Source organism: Mirounga leonina, unplaced genomic scaffold, assembly GCF_011800145.1.
Source record: "Mirounga leonina isolate KUSES-001 unplaced genomic scaffold, KU_Mleo_1.0 Mir_166, whole genome shotgun sequence".
In the NCBI taxonomy this organism is placed as follows: Eukaryota; Metazoa; Chordata; class Mammalia; order Carnivora; family Phocidae; genus Mirounga; species Mirounga leonina.
In genome coordinates this window covers 13,536,433-13,558,300 of record NW_023270418.1, presented here as the reverse complement: position 1 = coordinate 13,558,300, position 21,868 = coordinate 13,536,433, and the positions used below count along the sequence as shown (strand labels likewise).

The following is a 21,868-nucleotide window of genomic DNA, read 5'->3' as shown; positions in this document are numbered from 1 at the left end:
GGACAGCCCTTGGTGGTAAATAAGTAGTCCGTGGAAGAGGCCGGGTGGGTGCTGAGAAGGGATAAAGGGAGTCAAATTTAAACGTGGTTTAACATCAAAATAGCTAAAATGCAAAGTGAGCACTTAACATGATGGCAGTCACTATTCTTAGCACTTTATACGTTAACTCAAGAAATCCTAGCAACTCTATTAGGTAGGTACTCTCTAGTATGATCCTCATTATACTGATGGGGAAACCAAGGTACACAGCAGTTAAGGAATTTACCCAAGATACACAGATATTAAGTGATAAACCTGAACTTTGAGCCTGGGCAGGCTCCAGAGTTCAAGCTTTTAGCCATCAGAGGAGCGGACACAGCTTCATTCTTAGGAGTCCAGTTTCCAAGGAGGGCAGCTGACACCTAAGGCCTCATTTTGGAGATTGTATGTAGCAGCATGGCTTTGCTTAGCCCTTCCTTGGTTTGAGTTTTAATTCTGGCACCACCAAAGGAGATGCCTGGAATAGAAGAGCATTTGCCTTTTAATTTTCCTCCTCTTAGGTCAGAGTTGAGGTCAGCCCAGAATCTGTGTTGATGTCACAGCTGGCAATTGTGCTTTGCCTTCTGAGTTTGTGGTATCAACACCGGGAACATGAGCTCCAGGAGAGGAAGTGGAGGGCAGGGGGATTTCCACCCACCATCATAGCCCAGGGGAGAGTCCTGTACTTTGGGCTGAGGGGGAGGCCCAGACTGAGCTCAAAGAAGGAAAGCTCCTTAGCAGAAAAGACGGAGGCCCCGAGCCTATAAACCAGACTAGAACAAAAATGGAACAAGGGGTGCCCAACGGAACCAAAAATGTCCTTCATGCACAGCTGGCGCCCAGCAGGTAGAAGAACTTCTCAGTTTTTCCAACTGCAAATTGAAGCAAGAAAGAACAGCTGCTCCTCCAGGATCCCATGAAAATGCAAAGTAGCCAGAAATTGCTAGAACACGGGTGTCCTCCACTAAAGGGCTTATCCCAAAGCACCGTTTCTTATCTAGGGCCATCACTCCTTGGGATTTTCTTTACAGGATGAGTTTTTGACCCCATCACTGACCCTCCTCCCCTACTCCAAACAACCCTTCTCAAGCCATGGTAGTCAAGACAGCAGGACTCCATGTGACAGCAAAGTTCCCTGGATGTCCAGAGCAAGCGTCTCCCTCTGTGCCTTCCCTGGTCTCCTGGGAAGTCTCTTGCAGGCAGGGTGACCATTTGCTTCCACTTAGGATCATGGATGCTCATTTTTTTATACATGAGATCCTGCTGGTGGCCTCCGTAAACAATAACTAGGCTGATTTAAGAAGTCTGTTTAGACAAAGTGAAATGAATGTTTAGTAGAGGAGCAGTGAATTACTTATGCCTGAAAGCTGACTTCAGAGGGAAACAAATTGCTCAGGGAAGGAATGGGAGATCCAAACCTTTGCCACACTGAAGCCGAGCGCCGGCAAGGTTACTGTTTACGCAGCTGAGGTCCAAGGGAGAAGAGGCTACACCCGGGAGGAGGGTGTCGGTTCGCATTCTTGCCCTGCTGGTCTTCCCTTTCAATTATATCTTTATTGTTGTTGTGCCTGCTAATTATACAGCATGGGCACATGCATTTGACTCAGCTATATAGGGCTCTTAAACTTTTAATGTCTTCCAACCAGGAATTTAAGAGCCCTAACCCATCTACTCCTGGCCATTACTCAGAGTGCTGGGCAAATATGGTTTTGCTCAGCCCAAGATGGATGACAAAAGTTCTGTAGTGTTTATACAACATGATCTCAGCTTCACAGAGCTGCAGGAGTTCTCTGTCACTTGCTCATTTGGTATTGAGGTCCGTGTTCCCAGGGCAGTGTCGTTAAGGGATGGTATCTCCGTGGCTTCCTTATGGGAGGTAGAGAAACCACTCTAATAGGGTGCTATTTATAAGCACGGAGCTGGCAGAAAATAGAAACTTCTCTGGTTCACTGCCCCCCTCCTCCCTGCCCGCTCTTTCTTATCCCTGTGTGTGAGTTTGATACCGAGACTCACTCCTGGGTTTCTTCTTGGCTGTTTGTCTTACGAAGCTTTCACGAGTGTTCAAAGCATTTGAGAAATCCTCTTCAGTTCCAAGACTGCATGTGAAATGAGAGGATTTTGCTGGAATATTCTTACTCCAAATCAGTCACCAGGAAGTGCACAAGAATAGCCCCATCAGAGGTAAGGAGTGCAAACGCTGGAGTCACAGGGTTTGGAGCTCACCTCTGCTGTTTATAAGAGTGACCCGGGGCATAGTTCTTAACCATTGTCATCTGTAAAATGGGGGTAATAACAGCACCTAACTCAGGAGGTTGGTATGAGATCATAAGGATTGGGTGAGATCATAGGGCTGAAAATCTTAGCACATAGTAAATGCTCAGTAAATGGTAGTTCATTCAACAAATATTTACTGACACTGACCCTGTGCCCATCGCTGTTAAAAGTGCTATAGATTGGGACGCCTGGGTGGCTCAGTCGGTTAAGCGGCTGCCTTCGGCCCAGGTCATGATCCCAGGGTCCTGGGATCGAGTCCCATATCGGGCTCCTTGCTCAGTAGGGAACCTGCTTCTCCCTCTCTCTCCCTCTGCTTGTGCTCTGTCAAATAAATAAAATCTTTAAAAAAAAAAAAAAAAGAGGGGGAGGCATAAAAAAAAAAGTGCTATAGATTAAGTGGAGAGGGGGAGGGGGGTCTTCCTCTCATGAAGCTTATAAACCAGTGACAAATAGGGATTTACCCTTAGTAGTAAATGTTACTAAAAAAGACAAGGTAATGGGATAGTGTGACTAGAGCTAATCTAAATGACAGCCAAGGAGGGCCTCTCAGGCATGTCACTAGTAATAGTATCAGTACCACTGCGATTGAAGAATCTCTCAGCAAATATAGTGACTGGGGACTTTTCTGAATTATTCAGTTATTTATCATCTGAGGTAAGACCCAACAATCTCATTTATGGCCAAGAAATACAAGGGCTGCATCTTCAGCGGGGAATGTGTCGTTCTGTAGGACACAGCAAGGAGGTTATAAGGAGATTTCCCTGAGATCATCAACGAAGGGGACAAGGGTTAATTGAGCCACTAGTTGCTATTTAATCAGTTTCCACACCTGGGTAGTCTGAGGGAGGAGGGCAGCTTCTCTTGGACTATTTTATTGAAGTCAAGGGAGCTGGTAAAACTGAAAGCAAGCTTTGGAAATGAAAACTTATTTTTTTCCCCCCTTGAATGCCTGAGAAATGCAACCCAGCCTCAAGTAGTTGGAGGAACAAGGTGGAGTTGTTCTGCTTTTTCCAGAAGGCTTTACCTGACTCCTCCACACACACCCCCACCCCCGCCCCGACTGGAAAAGCCGCCCCTCCTCCACGTTTCCGCAGCACCCAGAGCATATGTGCCTATCGTTTCTTGCTCGGGTCTGTCCCTCCCACCCAACTGTGAGCTCGTTGTCTTCCCCGATGCCCTACATGGCACCTGGTGCGTAGTAGGTGCTCCATACATACTCGTCGGGCAAATAAATGATTCCACCACACAGATGTTTAATTCCAGAAAGTTGATTTGAAATCCTTTGACACTATGGAAGAACCTTCCCCCTTTTACACCATGGCAGAAAGTTTCAAGTGCTTGATGAGCAGAGGCAGCATTTTGGGGGTTCCTAAGCCTTAGGGACATCATTCAGCCTTTGATACTCTAATTTCTTGAAGGGTTCCCAAGGCCAGCTGTGATGAGTAAATGTAAATGGAGGGGTTTCATTTGTATTTCAAAGGTAAATAGGGGATCCCTTCAGGGTACAGTACCCAAAGTGGGGGTGTCAAAGCAGAAGTTAATAGGCAGCAGATAAATCAACGGGAGGATTGAGTTGAGAGATGGAGGCAGCAAGTTCCCCTAAGAATAGCAACCCCACACCTCCCTTGCCCACAGAGCTGCCCCAGAGGGCAATCTCGGTTGATGACTATTGCTCAGAAAAGGTTCCACCCCCTGCCTCCAGTCTGAGAAGGAACTAAGGCAATCGACTGCCAAGACACTCCTGGGATGCACGAGCAACACTGAAGTTCCAAAACAAGCCAGAGATACCTTGCTTCTAATCCCCAGGTCTCCATGAGAGGTGGACCTTCCCTTCCCCCTTCTCCCCCTTCTCCTAAGCATCCCAGTGGTCTTTATCCGCCCCCCTGTCTGTATCTGGCCTTTGCCAGACAGGACAGGGGGTGGGCGCTTTGGCCTGTCTCCACACTTCCACACCCTGTGCAGCACCTTAAACATTTTTCATCCGTGACCTTACTGGGTCCCCATAAAAATCCATGGAACAGGACGCCCTTTCCCAGAATTCACAGCGAGGTCACAGCCATGCCAGGACAGAGCCCCGGATTGCTCAAGCCTTAGGCCTGTGCTTTTCCTGTGAAGAGTTATAGAAATAAAGGTGTGGGGAACTGGTCAGTATGTGACCCTCCCCACCAAACTCTTAGTGACAGCAGTATTTATTATAGATTTTGTTTGTTGGCGGCTTGCTGTGTCCAGGCACCCTAAATGCATTAGGCCAGTGAATCTTCATAACTAATGGTGAAAACCGGGTATTAAGATCCAGGCACGGGTCTGCCCCCAAAGGAGGCCCGGTTACTGTGCTTAACTGCAGCCTCCCAGCTGTCCCCGAGCATGCTCGGCAGGTGCCATCGATCCTAAGGAGCCATGATTGCTGTTCCTGAGGGGAGAGGGAGCTCTCCTGCCCAGGGAGGGCCTTGCACGTGTCAGCTGCTTGGTGAGCAGTGAGCCCAGCTGAATGGAAAAGCTGCGGCCTCCACTGCCAAACTCTTATGGAGGGTGAGTCAGTTCAGGAAAGGAGGAAACGCAGTAGGCAATGCACCCCAAGGGAGCCTGTGTTTAGGCCACTGGTCTCTGGGAGCTCAGCTCACTGACTCTGGAGTTGGCAAAAAAGCCTTTAGGAATTCCTCAGAGTCTGCTACGGTGTAGTCCTCATGGGGCGAAATGTCAGTGCTGGGAGCCTGGGGAGAGAAGAAGCCCATGTGGCAAGCACCGAAATGCTTTGGCTTTGAAGTCTGGGTTGGGGCCCAAATTGCTTTGCCTAAATTGCTTTGCCTCCGGGAAAGTTGCTCCAGGTCTCCGTTGAGCTACAGTAAAATGAGGGGCTGGTTCTTCTGCGTGGGGCGCTGCACTCGGTACAGAGTGGGGGCTCCCGGGATGGCCGAGATGCTGGGCTCAGCATGAAGAGCAGAGCTCGGGGTTGGACTGTCTGGGTGTCCTTCCTGGCACCCTTACTTGAGGGCTGTGTGCCTCAGTTTCCTTCTCTATAACAGGATTTCTCAAGCCTTGTCACTGTTGACAGGTTGGACTGGGTAGTTTTTGTTGTGGGGGCGGTCCTGTGCATTGTGGGATGCTCAGTAGCATCCGGGCCTCTACCCCCTAGACGCTAGACCCTGCCTGCCCTCTGTTCTGGCCCCTCTGCTGCCAGCCGTGGCCAGCAAAAGCGTGTCTAGACGTTGCCAGATGTCCCTTGGGGGGCAAAATCACCACTGATTGAGAAACGCTGCTCTGTAATAGGACTGAAAAGAGTAACTAAAAGCCTCCGTAAGGAACCTTGTACTCTGGCACATAAAATATTGATTCTAATTATTGCTGTATTTTTGCAGACTTGTGTTGAATGTGCTGGTCATGTTTGCTTTTTGTCATAGTGGGAGTCTCTAGGGCAGGGGAGGATCGTGACCCAAATCCCAGGGTGACGAGGATGAGTCACAAGGCTTTCCTTGGTGACTAATAGGTAGAAGGAAGTTATGGAATCTGGAAAAAGCACCCTCGCACCCTGCTCAGCTATGGCCCGACTGACCCCAAGATGAAGCGGGCGGGCAGGGGGCAGCGAGATCAGACCCCTCTCCCCGAGCTCTGTCCGCCCCCTGCGCCGAGGACCACGGTAGCGTGCACGCAAGGTCCCGGGCCCCAGGGAGCAACTCCACTGTGGATATTGGACCCCGCTTGTTGCAGCTGCCAAGTCCCGAGCCACGGGACAGCAGGTGTTTTGTGTTTTGCTGGCTTGTCGTGTAAACATAGTTTGTGGTCTTCTTGCTTGTTTTAAAAAAAAAAAAAGCCTAAATGGTTTTGCAGCTTTGGCGACATGTTTGGAGCCAAAGGCCGAACTGGGAGGAGAAGCCGAAGGAGCACGGCCCCAGGAAGCCGAGAAATGCCACGCCGGCCTCATTGATCGGCTGCTTACCGAGAGCCAGCTGCGGATGAGGCCATGGAGACAAGCTGGAGGAGGGCAAGAGTTGATCTCCCCTGTCAGGGAGCGGAGGGTCTAGGAGGGAAAGCAGAGCACACGCCCAGATCCTTACAAGGCAGTCCAGGGTCGCTGGCTGCAGGCCGGGGTCGCTGGCTGCAGGCCGGGGTCGCTGGCTGCAGTCGGCAAGGGCGGCGCTGATTGCTTTCCATCAGCTGTTTCATTTCTGCTCCCAAGCCCTCCTGTGAGGTGGATGTCGTGTCTGCCCTATAGATGGGGACCTGGAAGCTCTTGGTGACGAGAGAGCTCAAAGGGGAAAGAGAGGAGGCCTGGCTGGCTGGGAGGCAGGGCTGCTTTATGCGGATGTGGCATCAGGGCCAGTGGGATTGGGGCGGGCAGGGCCGTGACAGGGGCGGGGAGGCGGTGCGGGGAGCACAGAGGCTTCCAGAGGAGGGAACGATGTGCGCAGAGACCTGGAAGCCAAAGGCCAGAAGGTTCAGATGCAGGACGGGGAGAGCAGGGCAGATAACACAGCGAAAAGGGACAACTTTCCCACATCTTTTATCCAGATGTTAAGAAGTCTGCCAGAGTACAGGAAGAGAGCTTTCCAATACTCATTTTTATAATTCAGAAATCGAGTGTGTCTGCTCCCCGAGCGCATCTTAGCCACAGCCCCAGACCTCCCGTTACCCCTCCTGTTGATTGGAAGCTTGGCCTCAGCAGTGCCCCCCGTCCGTTGTCCTAGCGGTACAAGGAATGAGAGAAGACTGAGCGAGCAGACCTGGGCTGAGAGGGCATGAAGAACAAGGCTTCCATCCACCTTGCTTCTCCCATTCAACTTGGCTTCAGACTTGTCATTTCTTCCCAGGGCCCTGAACGGAGCATTTCAGGCGAGAGCAATCACGGTACCAAATGAAGGTCAGGGCTGACGGACTCGTTAAATGAGGCCGTCGGATTGACTCTTGCCAAGGCAGGGTTCTCAAATCTGGAGGTGGAGAGGGACATAAAGCAGGGTAAGATATTTTCTTCGGTAATGAGTATCTGACTTGATGTGTTCAATTTCCAGTTTAGCGTTGATCATTTTGGAAATAGTAGGTCAGTTCTCAGAGAGGTTTAGTCACCTTCCAATTCTCGGAGAGGGTATTTCCAGAGCAATGATAATAAAGATTTCAGTCTTGTTAAATGTTTGATCTGGTGGAACCACTCTGTCGCTCCACGCCATCTGGATTGGACTCCCTGGGGTCCAGCTGAATTCCACTGACAATAATAAAATGTGATAGATCATCAATGGCCTAGCTAATAACTGCTGTGCTTTTCCTGACCCCAGTGAAGGAATTTTCTTGTCATTTGAAAAAGAGCTCATGAATGAAATATATATATATATATATATATATTTATAGTCTTTTGTGGTTAATGATTTGGGGTCCATTTTTTTCCAGAAGTGAGTTGAGGAGAGGGGGGTGGGTTTAGGTCCATTATGGGAAAATTAAATAGGGGAACTAAACTTGGAAGTACCAGATAGACAAGATTAGGGTGGGGAGAGATTAAATTAGACCTCAAAGAGGGCAAAAACAAACTTTTAGTGCATAAAAATCATCCCTGAAACTGAGGCCAAGTTTTTGTTCAAAATGAAAAAAAAATTTTTTTAGTATCTTTTAAAATGTGAAAATCAGCATTTTCTGTGAGGAGAGTTGTTAATAAACACAAGCTGAAGCTCACACACCAAGCAACTATATGTGCACAAGCATCTAGGACAATCCAGTTCAGAGAGCAGAGGGTTTGGATCCAGAAAATTCTGTGTTGGAGCATGGCCCCTCCGTGACCCGGAGTGAATCACTCTGTCTTCTTGGCTCTCTGTTGCTTTATCTGTGGTGTGAAGAGGTTGGGCTAGATTCTCCAAGGGCCCTTCTGTCTCTGATGATGTTTCTAGACCCCACAAGGACACTGTGAAATCATTTTCCTAAGGTCAAGCCCTGTGATTAGTATCCTTGGGAAAGAAACAGCCCGGGATGGAGCTGGACACGCTCTCTGAAGACCTGGCTGGGTACTAGGACTAAACACCATCTTTTTCCGTATTGGGATTAACTGCAATTACTGTATTAGACATTTCACCCCGCGCCCCCCATATCAGAGGGATAGTTCTGTCGTCTCCTGGCCGACCCAGCACTTCAATGCTCAACAGCTGCGTCCAGACCCTGGCGGGCCGGCACTGTGGTGGGATCCGCTCCCTCCGAGGTGACTTCATGCAGCCAGTGTTTGAGGCCCGCCTACCCAGACTTGGGTATTTATAGCAGGGGAGCAGCTAGAAAAAAAAAATTAAATACGCTACACCCGTCTTCATACTATGTGGGACAGAGACAGGCATTGTGAGGAATTTAGAAAGCAGGGCTGTATAATCCAGCAAGATATTTTTAAATGCTGTTTGTTGCAGTTGGCAGGGCCGGTTTTTCAAAGAGGAGGGAAAGTAAGAGTAAGTGGGGATGACAGGCTTCCAGCAACTCCAAGCACTAGGACATGGAGCTCAGCAGTCCTAGGTGCATGGGTTCTGACCCCCAGTTTACCCTGCAACCACAAAGTTTGAGCAGGGCTTGGGAAGCTCACCTTGAGAGGCTCTGCCAATGGAGTGGCTTATCAACCTCTTCCCCACCAGCCCATCCACCAGAAGAATCCCCAAGTTGAAAATGAATAAAATATTCTCAAGAAGGAGACAGGACAGCCCCAAAAGTTGCTTCTGTGAAAACCAGGGGCCCCGTGCTGCTTCTTTCACTCATCTCAGCTGGGTATATCAAGTTGTACATGAGTACACACTTTGGAAGCAAGTTACTTGCAGCTGTTCTTCTGGATGTAATCCTCCCAGGACAGGCAGGGCAGGCCAGAATGATGCTGGGACCCAACTCAGTAGCAGGTGAGCACGCTCCATGGTAGAGCTGCCTCTGAAAAGGCATCATGGTGAACCTGACCTGTCTAGTGGGTGCTTGTACCAAGTATTCTCGGAGAGACCTGTGTGCCTTCTACCACGTCGGGCTTTGAGGAGACAGGTGGTGGGTCGCAGGGGTTGGGCGCACCGGAGAGGCCAAGAGTTGAGGTTAGGGTACATCTACTTGTTCATCCAACAAATATTTACTGAGGGCTTACTATGTGCTTGGCACTCTTCCAGGTCTGGTGAAAGAGGCCCAGGGGGATGGGAGGGAGTAGGCCTGGGGGATAAGGAGGAAGAATAAGGCATGCTGGGAGAATCACAGCGAGGCCAGCCAGGCTGGAGCAGAAGGATCTGGGCAGGGGAAACAGCAAGTGCCTGGGGGGCTCCGGGAAACCAGCGTGGCTGGGCTGGGGCGAGTGCTGGGGAGCAGAGAGTGCCGGAGGAGATGCGGTTGGAGAGCCAGTGGAGGGGGGGTGAGTCAGGTCGGGCCTTATGGGCCATTGGGTGGCACTTCGACTGCTAATTCAGTCTGCAGGGAGCCACCGGACGGACTGACACACAGAAATGACATCTGATTTGTACTTTAACAACATCAGCCCCTCTGCTAGGTTGGAAAGGGAACATAGCATCAAGGATGGAACAGAAGCAGCATGGCCGCTGGGAGGCTTTTACAGTAATCCAGGTGAGACAGGATGGCGGCTTGGATTGGGAGTCAGCGGGGAGGGTATGGGCGTGTTTTGAAATTAGAGCCAAGGGGATATGTCAACAGCTTGGATGTGTGAGGCGTGAGAGAGCAATCAGGATGACACCAAGGTTGATGGTCTGAGCACTTGAAAGACGGGAGTAGCCATTGCTTAGAATGGGAACAGCTGTGTGTCGAAGAAGCCGGATTGAGCCACAGGTCTGCATGTGAGTTTGGTTGCTTGTCCCACACTTCTGTATAGAGCTATCAAGAAGGAGGTTGGCCTCCAGATCTCCTTGAATGCCCTTAATCATATGATGGATTGAAACATTGCGCTCCTTTGTCTGACCTGCTAGTGGGCACCGTCCAGCAGGGTCAGATAGGGCCTCAGGCAGGAGAGATTTATTTTCAGTCTTATAATTCCGTGGTTGATGGCCTTAAGAGCCCCTAAAGTTTGCTTTCTAGCTGCTTCACGGGCAGCCAGCTGCCTTTAATGAAGATCGTCAAATCTGTTTCCCCGTCATTAACATGAGATCTGTTTAATTAGGTCCAGTTGTTCTGTGGATTGCTCTGACTTCGTGCATGTATCCCTTGGTCCTTGGAAAGTGAGGCTCCATTTCAGGCCGTTTTGGGTTTGTGGAGGTCAAATCTGGGTCAGGAATTTAGCCCAAGAGAGAACCTTCTTGGGTGCTTTGAGAAGGTGAAGGGGATTCCGGAGCAGTCTGAGAAAGGCCCCGTGGGAGTGTCTGGGTGCCTGTTAGATGGTGTGGCCCCTTCTCCTCAGGAGGGCCATCCAACACAGGGTGGCCAAGACCTGGAACATGAGTCACCACCGCCTGACTGCCAGCTAGTTACCTGGTCTCTGAGCCTCAGTTTTCCTCTCCTGTTTAATGGGTATTTATCATGGTTCCTGTCTCAAGGTTGTTTCAGTGGCTCTTGACCCTGGATTCACATTAGAATCACTTGGAGAGCTTTAAGGGTGCGCGCGCACGCACACACACACACACACACACACACCTGTGTATATGTGTGTCTTAAGGCCCCACCTCCAGGAATTCTGATGTAAGTGGCCTGGAGTGGGGCCCAGACCGTGTGGGAAGCATTCTTGGGAAGTCTGGTGCTCTGAGAGCACTCAGACATTAGCTATTATTGGTGGTAAAAGAATCATTGTTCTGGAGTGCTCATTTCTGCCCCACCCAGGATGGTGACTTTCCTTCACTTCACTGCTTTGGCTTGCTCATCTGGAAGGATCACCAGAGAACACCCAAGAGAAGCTTGAATTGTTAGGGTTGCACGGAAAGAGCTGAGTTCGATCTAGAATGGTAGTGGTAGGATATAACAAAGTTATTTATCCCATTAGTAAATGAGGTGGGTACTGTTTTATTCCATCTTTGAGCGGAGGAAATGGAGTCTCAGAGAGGTTAAGTCACTTGCCCAAGGTCATGCAGCTAATAAGAAGTAGAGACTGTAATCGAACCCAGGCAGCCTTCCACCAGCTTCTCTACTCTCCGCCACGCTGTGTTCCCTTCCTAGCCAGAGAAGCCAAGAGACTGAATTCTCAACTCAGACCCCCAGCACATACCTACCATGTGTGGAGCTTTTCCCAAGTACCAGGCCCTAGGCCATGCACTTCACCTGTATCCTACCATGTCATTCTTAAAATCGCCCAGTGTGTTAAGTCTTCTTACCCCGCCTTTCACAGCGGATGAAAATGAGGCTCAGAGAAGTCCAAGGGGCATAGCTAGTAAATGACACAGCAGGATGCAAACCCAGGTCTCTCGGGCTCCAGAGTCCCCATTGGCCCTGCTGCTTCTCTCTTCGGGAGCGGCCTGGGCGGGGGAAGAAGCACATTTAGTGATTTCCTGAGCGGAGAAAGCGATAGGTTGGTCCAAGAGGGTGAGAGGAACTGAAGCAAGGCCAGAGCATCCCTCGCTGCTTCTGAACAACAGAGTCATGTAGGTGCCTTAAAATAGTGGCCTTGCTTGGTGGTGTGGCCGATCGGACAGGCCTGAGGGCTGTGGTTGGAGGTGTTTGTTTCTCTGCATGTTTGAAGAGATCTCCTGCCAAGCTCATTGCTTCTCATCTGTTGCTGTGAATGAAATAACCTCTGAGAGATTGTATGTGTGGGTTGCTTAAAATAGTTCAAGAGGAAGAATGTTAGGAAGCTTTTAGCTCCCTGAGTCTATTTCCTCTTGATTTATGACACCTTAGAGAGTGCTGGGCCTCTTCTTGTTTATTCTTCTGGCTTTTCCTTTCGACCATATTTTAGCCCTTATGTCACTGTAAACCAAAGGAGTTTGTCCCCAGAAAAAAGTGACAACCTCTCGAGTAGTTTAATGGGGGCAGGGGGCTACACTTAATTTTTTCTTTTAAAAGGAGAAGAAAAAAATGAGGCGAGGCCGTTTGTTTTGGAAACAGTCATTTCTCTCTTCCAGCTGCAAAAGTTCCCAGATCATAGTGATGGTGTTTGCTCTGGGGCGAGAAGAATTTATTTTATTTTATTCATTTGCACTAAGGCCTGCCCTGGAAGCGGGAGTATTCTTACAACCTTCACTGTGTGGTGCCCAGGAGGCCTGGGCTGGGGGGGAGAGGTGTCGCTCTGTTCTATACACAGCCACGAACCATGTGAGGCTATTTAAATGGAAATTCAGTAAACGTTCAATGAGATTAAAAAAAAAGTCACTTCCTCAGGCACGCGAGGCCCATTTGTAGTGCCCACTCGTCACATAAGGCTGGTGGCCACCGTACTGGACGAGGCAGATAGAGGCCCCTGCATCATTGCAGACGATTCTGTGGGACGCGTGGCCATCAGAGTGGGTCATTGGTGGGTCACTTGGGGCCAGCTCTCTGGGTTTTCACAGGCCTCAAAATCTGAACTAGTCTCCGGCCTCTCTAAAGCCCTCTGTCTGCAGAAACAAGAAGATTCATGGAAGTAGAGATGAAGCCCATTGATTCTTGTGGCTCTAACCTCTGGACCCTTGACACGAGGTCAGGTTTTACCGTTTCCAAGCTGTGTGGCCTAGGGCAAGTCGCTTAGCCTCTCTGAAGCAGTGCCCTTGTACTGACAAGGGCTGACAAAGGGTGGGTTAAAGATACCTTGGGGTTTTGTAAGGATTAAACAAAATGAAATAGGTGTGAAACAGAATGCTCGACGCACAGCGAGAACACACACAGGCTACACAGTTGTGTATGTTTTTCTGAGGATTAAATGGGACAACGCCAAACCAAGCCCCCAGCCTAGTGCCTAGCACCGCTGTGGCCATCCTGGCGGTCACCGCCTCTGGGCAGTGGCATGCGGCATGCTTTCACTTCCTGTGGTGCTCGCATTTTCTACTCGAGGGTGTATCATCTGTCTGGTTAGAAGAAGTGACCCAGAGGGTGTCCGCTCTCCCAGTGAATGGCTAGGTTGAAGTTTGTGTATCTTGGGCCTCCACATGGTCTTTTTTCTTCCCCCTCTCTTTCTTCTTTCTGGAGGATGGTGGGGGTAGAGAGCACGCCTCTGTGCAGTGGTCATGTCAGGTCCTCACATGGTAACCACCAGCCTGCTTCCGTCCTGCTGGTTTGGGCTGGGTGACCAGCACCGCCCCATCCAAGAGTGTAATCAGAGCTGGGTTGGTTCTATAGGATTAATTTGTGGTGAGAAATGCCCATATAGTTATGCAGTTGCCACTCGTTTGCCCACATACAGAATGTGCTAAATCTGCCACTTGTGATGAAATCCAAATAACTTGGAACCATATGTAGGGAATCGAATCATTTTCACCACAGTTGTTACAAGAGATGGATTTCAATGAGGGCAATCCAAATGCCGCCGAGGGTGGTGCTGTCCCTGCTTTCCTTCTATAGATGGTTCTACCGAGGGAGACACCACTTTCAAGTAAACACTTCTAAGAGAAGAAAGGAAAGACATGGGGCCAGGATATTGCATTATCTTGATGTTATTTGTGTAACCTGGGCCCCCCGTGAGCCCTTCCAGGCTGACCAAACCCTTGTCCTTTGTGTGGCTTCCCTGGAATTGACAAATCACTCGTGGTTAATCGGTAGCTCGGATCCTTCTTGGCAAATAGTTGCTTTGCTAGTTATCTGTGCCAAGGTCTTCTCCATTGTCGGTGGGGCCCCTCAAATGTCAAAAGATCCCAGTGGGGGTGTGTGTGTCTGTCCATGTACCTGTAGCGTGAGCCCACACGTCTCCTCTGCCTTCCTAAAATGTAGGCAGTTCTTACATCAGTCATTTCCAGGTCTGGCTGGGGGCTGAAACATCTTGAGGCATTTTCAAAATTCACATTCTGGGCCCCACCTTGGACATAATAAGTAAAAACCTGGAAAAGTGGGGCCAGAACATGTATATTTTCTAAAGGCCCCTCAGGTAATTCAGATTTGTGAATTGGCCAAGGTCCTGCACGCACACAGCAGGTGGCAGGGGTGGAGTTTGACATCAGAGTTACCAGCCTTCAAAGCCCACGGCTTTCATTGCTGGAAGCTGGCTGGAATTTTAATCACAATCCTTAGGCTATTGGGAGTGGGTCAAATAATTCTATATTCTAAACAGAATATGAGATTTTCCAGAAGGATCTGCCATGCCACCTTTCCTCACAGCACTGCCCTGTGGCCCTCCAGCCCTGGCTTTCGGAGCCTGGTTCTTTCCGTCTGCAGACCCAGCCCCTGACCGAGACCAGCCACCAGTAAACTATGCCAGTCGTCACTGAGCCTGTCTGTGTTTTAGTCTGCTTTTTCTCTTCTTCCTCCTCCCCCTTCCTCCTTCCCTGCCCGGCCCCTGCATGCAGCTCTTCTCCTGGGACCCAGGCCTAGAGTCAGCGCCTTCCTCAATAAATAAATAAATCTGGATCTGGGAGTGGAGCTGTTACTGTCCGGGGTGCAAACTCCACATGGCCACTATCCCTGTTCGTCACTGGTACTCAAATGGTTGTCCCTCTCTGCAGCCTGCGAGGCAGATAGCTTTGTGACTGAGGGGGCAACGTGCAGCGGACCACCTGGGTTGAAAGCCTGGATCCGCTGCTTCCAATTTCTTCCTATCTCCGCACCTCAGTTTGCCTGTAAAATGGAGAGAATACTAACCCACCCCTTATGGTAGTTGCAGGGAGTAAGTGAATTACACTTTCTAAAATGCTTGAAATAGTACCTGGCACGTAAACGTCGGGTATATTAACCGTAATGATGATGATCATGAGGACAACGGTGACTATTGGGGGTGGGCGTCCTTGGTGACCCTTCCCAGTCTGATGAGGGCACCCACTCCTGTGTGAGCACATCCTCAGTATTACAGTGGAAAGGATCAAAGGCTTTAGAGACAAATCTGGGTATAATCCCCACTAAGCTGGGGTTTTTTTGTTTTATGTGAGGTTGGGAAAGCCCCAGAGCCTGTTTGTTTTGTTTTTTAATCTATAAAATGAGGATGACAGCATCACCTGCCTTGTGGTGTCATAAAAGTGAAAAGCAAAAACGCAAACAAAGCATGGGCTTCGCTGGCAATGAATGAATTGGGAAGAAAAATAGGAGTTGAATGACCCGTAGCAATGTAATAAAAATAAAAATCAGCCTCAAAAGATTACATGTAGCATGATACAATGTTTGTAAAGTTAGAAACAAAGTTTTTAAGTGAAGAAGTATCGGAGGGGCTCCTCCTGGGCACATTTAACCCTGTATAAACACTCTCCTGAGCGTGGGGGTGGTGAACACTGACGGTGTTTGTGTCCTGTGCAGGGAGGGAGGCCCCGGTGGCTGCCATGTGGAGGGTTGTCAAGGCTCTAGCTTTGTTTTGGAGGTGAGTTCACATTATTACAACTAAATACACATGGTCATGAACTGGGGAATACGATACATCCAATTTGTGCATCCAAAGTTAAGAACTTAGTGGGTTCTCAGTAGGCGGTAACTGTCATTATCCCCTGAACCACCTGGACCACACCCTAGGCCACCACGACTACCCTCTGAGATGGCCTGTCGTCTGTGCAAAATGCCCTGAACACCACGCCTTCCCACCTCTAGCCCCAGTGGCTTCCATGTGAAGAGTGTGGAACAGTAGGGATATCTCTGTTGCCTTGCTCTTTAGGTTTGTTGCAGGTCTTGGGCATCAGCTCCCGTGTGTGTCTAACACAGTTGAACAAAGACAGGGCTGTTTTTTGTCCTAGCTGTGCCAGATATAAAGGCTTTCATTAGAATCACTTTAGGAGCATTCATGTTCGCCAGGAGATTTTCTTTCCAAGGGAAGGCAATGTTTGGGTTGGATCCGATGGTGTTTGTCTTGGTATGATCTTAGACCTCTCTGCTTTCACTGCCACCATCAAGCATCATGACCTTTGCCTATGGCTTTTCTTTACCTGTGGTTGCTTCCCTTAACAGAAAGGGGAAGCATGGAGGGCATTGGAGACACCCTAGTCCTGTGCCTCTAGGTCCGTGGCATCTGGGTCTAAATGATCCTCATGTCCTGCCACCCTCTGAATTTGAAGGAGAGGAGAGAATAGGTTTTGGAATTAGGGACACCTAGGTTCAATTTCAGGATCTTCACCATGTCATTTTGAGGCACAGGTATTATTCATTTTTCCTTATTTTAAATTGAAGGGCATTAAGTGCGGATTCCTAAATTCTGTTCAGCTTGATGAAATTTTACCCAGACATTCAGCTGTATAATCGACCCAGGTGAAGTTCAAGATCTAAAATACTCCCATGAGGAAGTATTTTAGTATCATGGTCCTTCCCAGTCTATACCCACCCCCCACCTGCCCCCAAGTAGCCATTACCCTGACTTTTGTCACCATCCATTCATTTTGCCTGTTTTGGAACTTCTAGGGGTGGGAACATTATCAAACCTTTCTGATCCCCGTTTTTTTTTTTTTTTTTTTTGAAAGCAAAATTGTAGTACTTGTGTTGTAGGGTTAAGAGAATCAAATGAGATACCACGTGTAAAGTCATTAGTAAAATATGTGTAAAACAGTTAACACGTCATCAGATGAAGCTGTTTATTGTTGACTGTTGCTGTGGTGGACTTCAGAGTCTTTGCCTGTGTCTCCCCCTCTGCACTCGCCTCAAGGTCTGCTTCCTGTGCCCTGCACGCCCTTCCCTGTGGCCCTCTGAGCACCCTTCTGAGATGGTTCCATCTGTGGTTTACAGGGTTTCTTACTGAAACCAGTTCTTAATAAGGCAGGGGAAATGGGCAGGAAAGCAGAGTTCTGCAGCTTTTGCCTATTTTTTTTTTTTTTTCTAAAGAGGGTCTATTTGTTCTATTAGCAAAATCAACAGAGGCATTGCTGGACTGACTCCCCTGAGTGGGGGTTCCTTGGATGCTGCTTTTGCTGAAATGCCAGGAGTTGTGGTCACTGTGAGGTTTCAGAAGCAGTGGGAGGAACCATCTCTTTCAGTTCCTCAAAAACAAAAAGCAAAATCATCTTCTATGTTTGCCTAAAATTCTAGGATTATAATTCAATTCCTTGGGTCAAGGGGAGGCACTAATACCCTGAGTTTGGGCAGGGGGGTACATTCTGTTTTCATGATGTATGATTCCATGTGACCTTGACCCGAATGGTTTTTATCCTGTCCTTTCCCGAGGATAGGTCTTCATGAAGGAGGAGGTAGAACCGTGTGGATGGTGGGTGGCAGCGAACGAACAGAGGGCAAAGGGGGGCCATGAAGGCAGATTCCGTGAGTTTGTGTTGAAGTCCAGGGCTAGGTCTGCCCACCAGACATCGTACGTACACTTACAGAACATCAAGCCTTGTGGCAAAATACAGGTGCAAAGTTCCAGGCCCTGCCCTTCAGGAAGAAACTTCCAGTCAGGGAGCAGGAATTAAACAGGCATTTGTCACACAGTCTGCTAGATGCTGTGCTTGGAAGACCACAGCCCCTGATCCAGATTGGGGGTGCAGGGTTATCACAGGCCTAGAGCTGGTGGCATTTGCGTGGCGAAAGGTAGATAGAGGTTAACCCTTAGACGTCTACAACACGCAGCCCCCATCTGGGTATCCTTGGGACTCTCACGAAACACATTTCCAAAGATCACTTCGATCCACCCCATAAAGGAGATTTTGGTTCTACTGAACCGCTTGATGCCTTTGCTGGTGGCAAGACCATTGATAATTGTCACACACACACCCCCCCCCCCCAGCAATGTTATAGCCTCTCTACCCTGGGCAATGAATGGAATGTGGAATACACAGGCCCTCTGATTCTGCAGGAGACTCTCACTTCCCCGCAAGGTGGGTGAGACAGGCGGGGTGGGGAGATCCATTTATAAACTGAAGACTTTATTAGTTAAGAGTTTATGAGCAAGAGACTAGCCCTGCCACAGACCCAGAAGAGGGATGTGTTTGTTATGGAAGAAGATACCCGCTTGGCATCCCTCACATGGCCAGTCACCGCATGTGGGGCCGGGATGCCAGATTGCTGCAGTTACCATGGGACCCAGACTTAGACAGGAAATCATGGTAGGATGGGAAAGAGTCCAAAATACACACGGCTGGTATACAGGCTGCAGTTAGAAGAGAGAGTAAGAGAACAATCTATCTATTTTCCTGCGCGAGTAGTGCAGAATCAATTGGGGTTGTTTTTCCAAGACTCCTTACGTTTTATGGACCTGATTTTCAAGCTTTAAGTTTTTCCATATTAAGCAATCCTTGGGTTATTTGAAGTGACCCTTTTGTATGTTTGTGGAGAGCACTTCTAAGGCTGGCTATGTGTTTTTTAAAGCTCCCAAACTAAAAAAGAACCAGTGTCCCTTCAGCCTGGGGGCACTTTTTCTCTCCAGAACCTGGAAGGAGTATCTTTTTGGTTTTGCCACAGCTGTCTCTTTCCTGCGAGCAGCCCCCGTGAAACCCCGCACTCCCTCATTTTACGGGATGTGCCCGTGGAAAATAGGAGGGGTCCTGCTGTAAAGCACCACTCTTCACGGCTGGGTTTCTTGGAAATTTCTGCCGCCAAGTCCAGCAACCAAAGTTTCTCATTCATAAAGAAGCACCTTTTCATCCTGCCCATGAAGTTGTTAAAAGAAATAGAAAAATCAGGAAGGGGATCTTGCCTTGTAGTTCTGCAGATGTAGCTCTGGAAAAGTTCAGAACGGGCCAGACTGTTCATAGCTTGGGCACAGTTCCAGGCCTCCAGAGGAACATTTAACAGGTCGCTACTGATATAGCTTTCCATGAACTGCCCTGATCTATTTCTTGGGGAGCGTGCTAAACTGTCAACAAAATGACAATTATAGCATGGGGTTCGCAACCCTGTGCCCCATTGACAACTGTCTTTCTCTCTCTCTCTCTGCTGGGTCAGGTATGATTTATCACTTGAAGTCATTCTATTGGGTTGATTGCCCTCACTCGACACTATGACATTCTAACCACCGCCAGTTCAGGAGTGAGGTGAGGCCGATACTCACTAATATGGGGACAGCGCCTTATGGTTTTTACAAAGTCCTTTCCCATTCTGCCTCATTTGATCTCCATTATAGCTAACATTTATTGAGCCTTTACTATAGACTGGCTACATTGCTAAACACTTTACAAATTTTACCATGTTTAATCCTTAAAACAACCCTACGTGGTAACACTCCATTTCCATTTTACAGACCTGGAAACCAGCCCAGAGAGATTAAGCCTGTGACCTACGATCACATAGCTAGTTGAGGGCAGACCAGGGATTTGAACCCAAATCTACCCAACTCAAAGCCCATGTTGCTAAATGCCACGTGGTGGTGCCTCTCATTCTCCCTGTGCTCCAGGCAGATGGCTTCATTCTCTTACTAAAAGGAACCAAGGGTATGTTTGAGGTCCCAGGGCCAATGAGTGACCCGACTGGGGCCAGACCTCAGGTCTCCTGAGGACCCATACTTTGTCATTACCCAAGACCTGTGAACCTGAGTAGTAGTATCTAAGTGAGGTCACCAGCATTTTTTTTTTAAAGAATTTTATTCATTTATTTATATATTTGAGAGAGTGAGTGAGTGGCAAGGGGAGGGAGAGAGAATCTGAAGCAGACTCCCCACTGAGCGCAGAGCCTCATGTGGGGCTCGATCCCATGACCCCAAGATTGTGACCGGAGCTGAAACCAAGAGTCAGACATTTAACTGACGGCCCCCCAGGTGTCCCAGGTCATGGGCATTTCTAAGCTAGCAGTCACTTGCTCAGAAGTGGCCAGCCCTGTACCCATTCTTCCGGGCGGCCAGATGGGAAGGATTCTGGGAATCCATGCATCATTCTCCTCCAAGTTTTTGAGGCTGAGAAGCCATCCAGTTACTACTTACAAGTACATTTCTGTTTAAAACTTCTGTGTCAGGACTCTGTAGGTTGTAGACACATATCAAACTAATTAAAGAAGAAAAACGTACACTGGCTTATTTAAAAGTCCTGAAGTAAGGTTGGCTTCAGGGGTGCTTTGATTCAGGGGTTCAGTAGGATCTTTGAGGCCCTGTTTTCTCTTGCTTGCTCCCTCTTGATTCTGCTCCTCGGTTGGCTCCATTATCCATCAGCTTTTTTCCTCATGATTATAAACTGCCTGCAGCAGCCTCAGCTTTAAAGCCTAATAGCCAAGGGGACAACTCTGCTTGCCTGGCCACTCAAAAGAAAACCCTGGACTTGAGTCTCATTGGCCTGACTGAGGTCTTGGGTCCACCATCGAACCAATCGCTGTAGTCCATTGCCCACATACAGTTCCTATGCTGGAGGGAAGGCTGGGAGCCCAGCTGGTCACAGAACCATAAGGCAGCTCTGGGTAGAAGAGAGAAAGACGGATGCCGTGGAGACAAGGCACTGGGGGACCTGGGAGGCGGGGAGGTAGGCTGGGTGATCCAGGAGGAAAAGTCGGATGGAAAAACCAGTTTTATGGAGAAACACATGTGCCACCTTAGGCTGGGCAAGGATAGCTTTTTTTATTTGAAGAGAGCTTCAACAGACCATTAATGCAAATGTGAAGTTCACAAGTGTCTTTTTGTTGCAGCTATTAGAGCAATTGTTCTTTATTATATTCACCGACTTCAGTGTACGTTTGCTCTAATGTAGCCTTTCCTCTCTGGAAGAAAGCACTTTGGAGTGTGTCTTCAAGAGTCCGATTATAGGTTTGAGGGAAAGAGCCATTAGGTCGCGAATAGCTGGTGACTGGGCTGATTTCTGTCCTGATGGCATCTTAAATTGTGCCGGGTGGATTGAAGGGCCACCTGTCTTTTCTTCCGGTCAGTCACCGGCCCAGTGCCACCTGCAAGGCGTCGTGAGACCGTTTGGTCTAAGCCGTGTGCTGTCAGGTACCCCAGGCAAGTCCGTCTCACAGGTGCTTCCTTTTAACCAGCTGCAGGTGCCCGTGGGAGGTGTGATGGTGTCAGAGGCCACGGGTTTTCAGAATCCTGGATGGCTGGGTGGCCGATTTGCTTTCCATTTCTGAACTAAACCAGACAAGGAGGCGTGTTATGAAATGCTCCTTTTGAAGTACCTATAGCTAACGAGATCCAGATAGTGTGAATGTGCAGCCAGCAAGGGTTCCTTGGATGCCTGCCCTGGACCAGCATCTTGTAGGCATCATGGAGGATAAAAAAGGAGGAACGATCCTGTGGGGGTACCAACAGGAGCTGTTCATTCCGCAGGCCAGGAGCAAAGCACTTCGCATGCGGTGGAGGCTCAGAGAGGTTAGGAACCCTGCCTCAAGTCACACAGCAAGTGAGCCGCAAAGCCAGGCTCACGGTGGGCTCTCCCCAGCTGCACAGCCCGAGTCCCTCACCCCAGTGCCGTGGATGGAGCCTGTCACTACAGGATTTCTCACCGTCCAAAAAAATGAGTTCTCCCGATAACAGATTTCATCACTCATGAAACTGCAGGCCTGGGAAGAAGGAAGATTGCCTGACTGCTGAGGCCGATGCCTTTCCAGAAAGAGGATACTGGGTGGGCCTCCCGCCAGCCTGTCTGACCCACGTGATGCCTCCATCTGTCTGACTTCGGACTCTGAGCTGCTAGTCCAGCCTGTCTGCAACATGGACAGCAGGACCAGTCCGAGCACAAACCAAATCTGGCTTCGGGAATCGGGTGGGACCAGAGTTGTCCAGAGCTGC

General features: G+C 49.1%; 1 protein-coding gene across 1 annotated transcript in view; it reads left to right on the top strand.

Moving 5' to 3' along the window:
* Nucleotides 1–21,868, top strand: part of ABTB2 (ankyrin repeat and BTB domain containing 2) — a 171,019-nt gene that overhangs the window by 2,233 nt on the left and 146,918 nt on the right. The gene's annotated exons all lie outside the window — the stretch shown is intronic.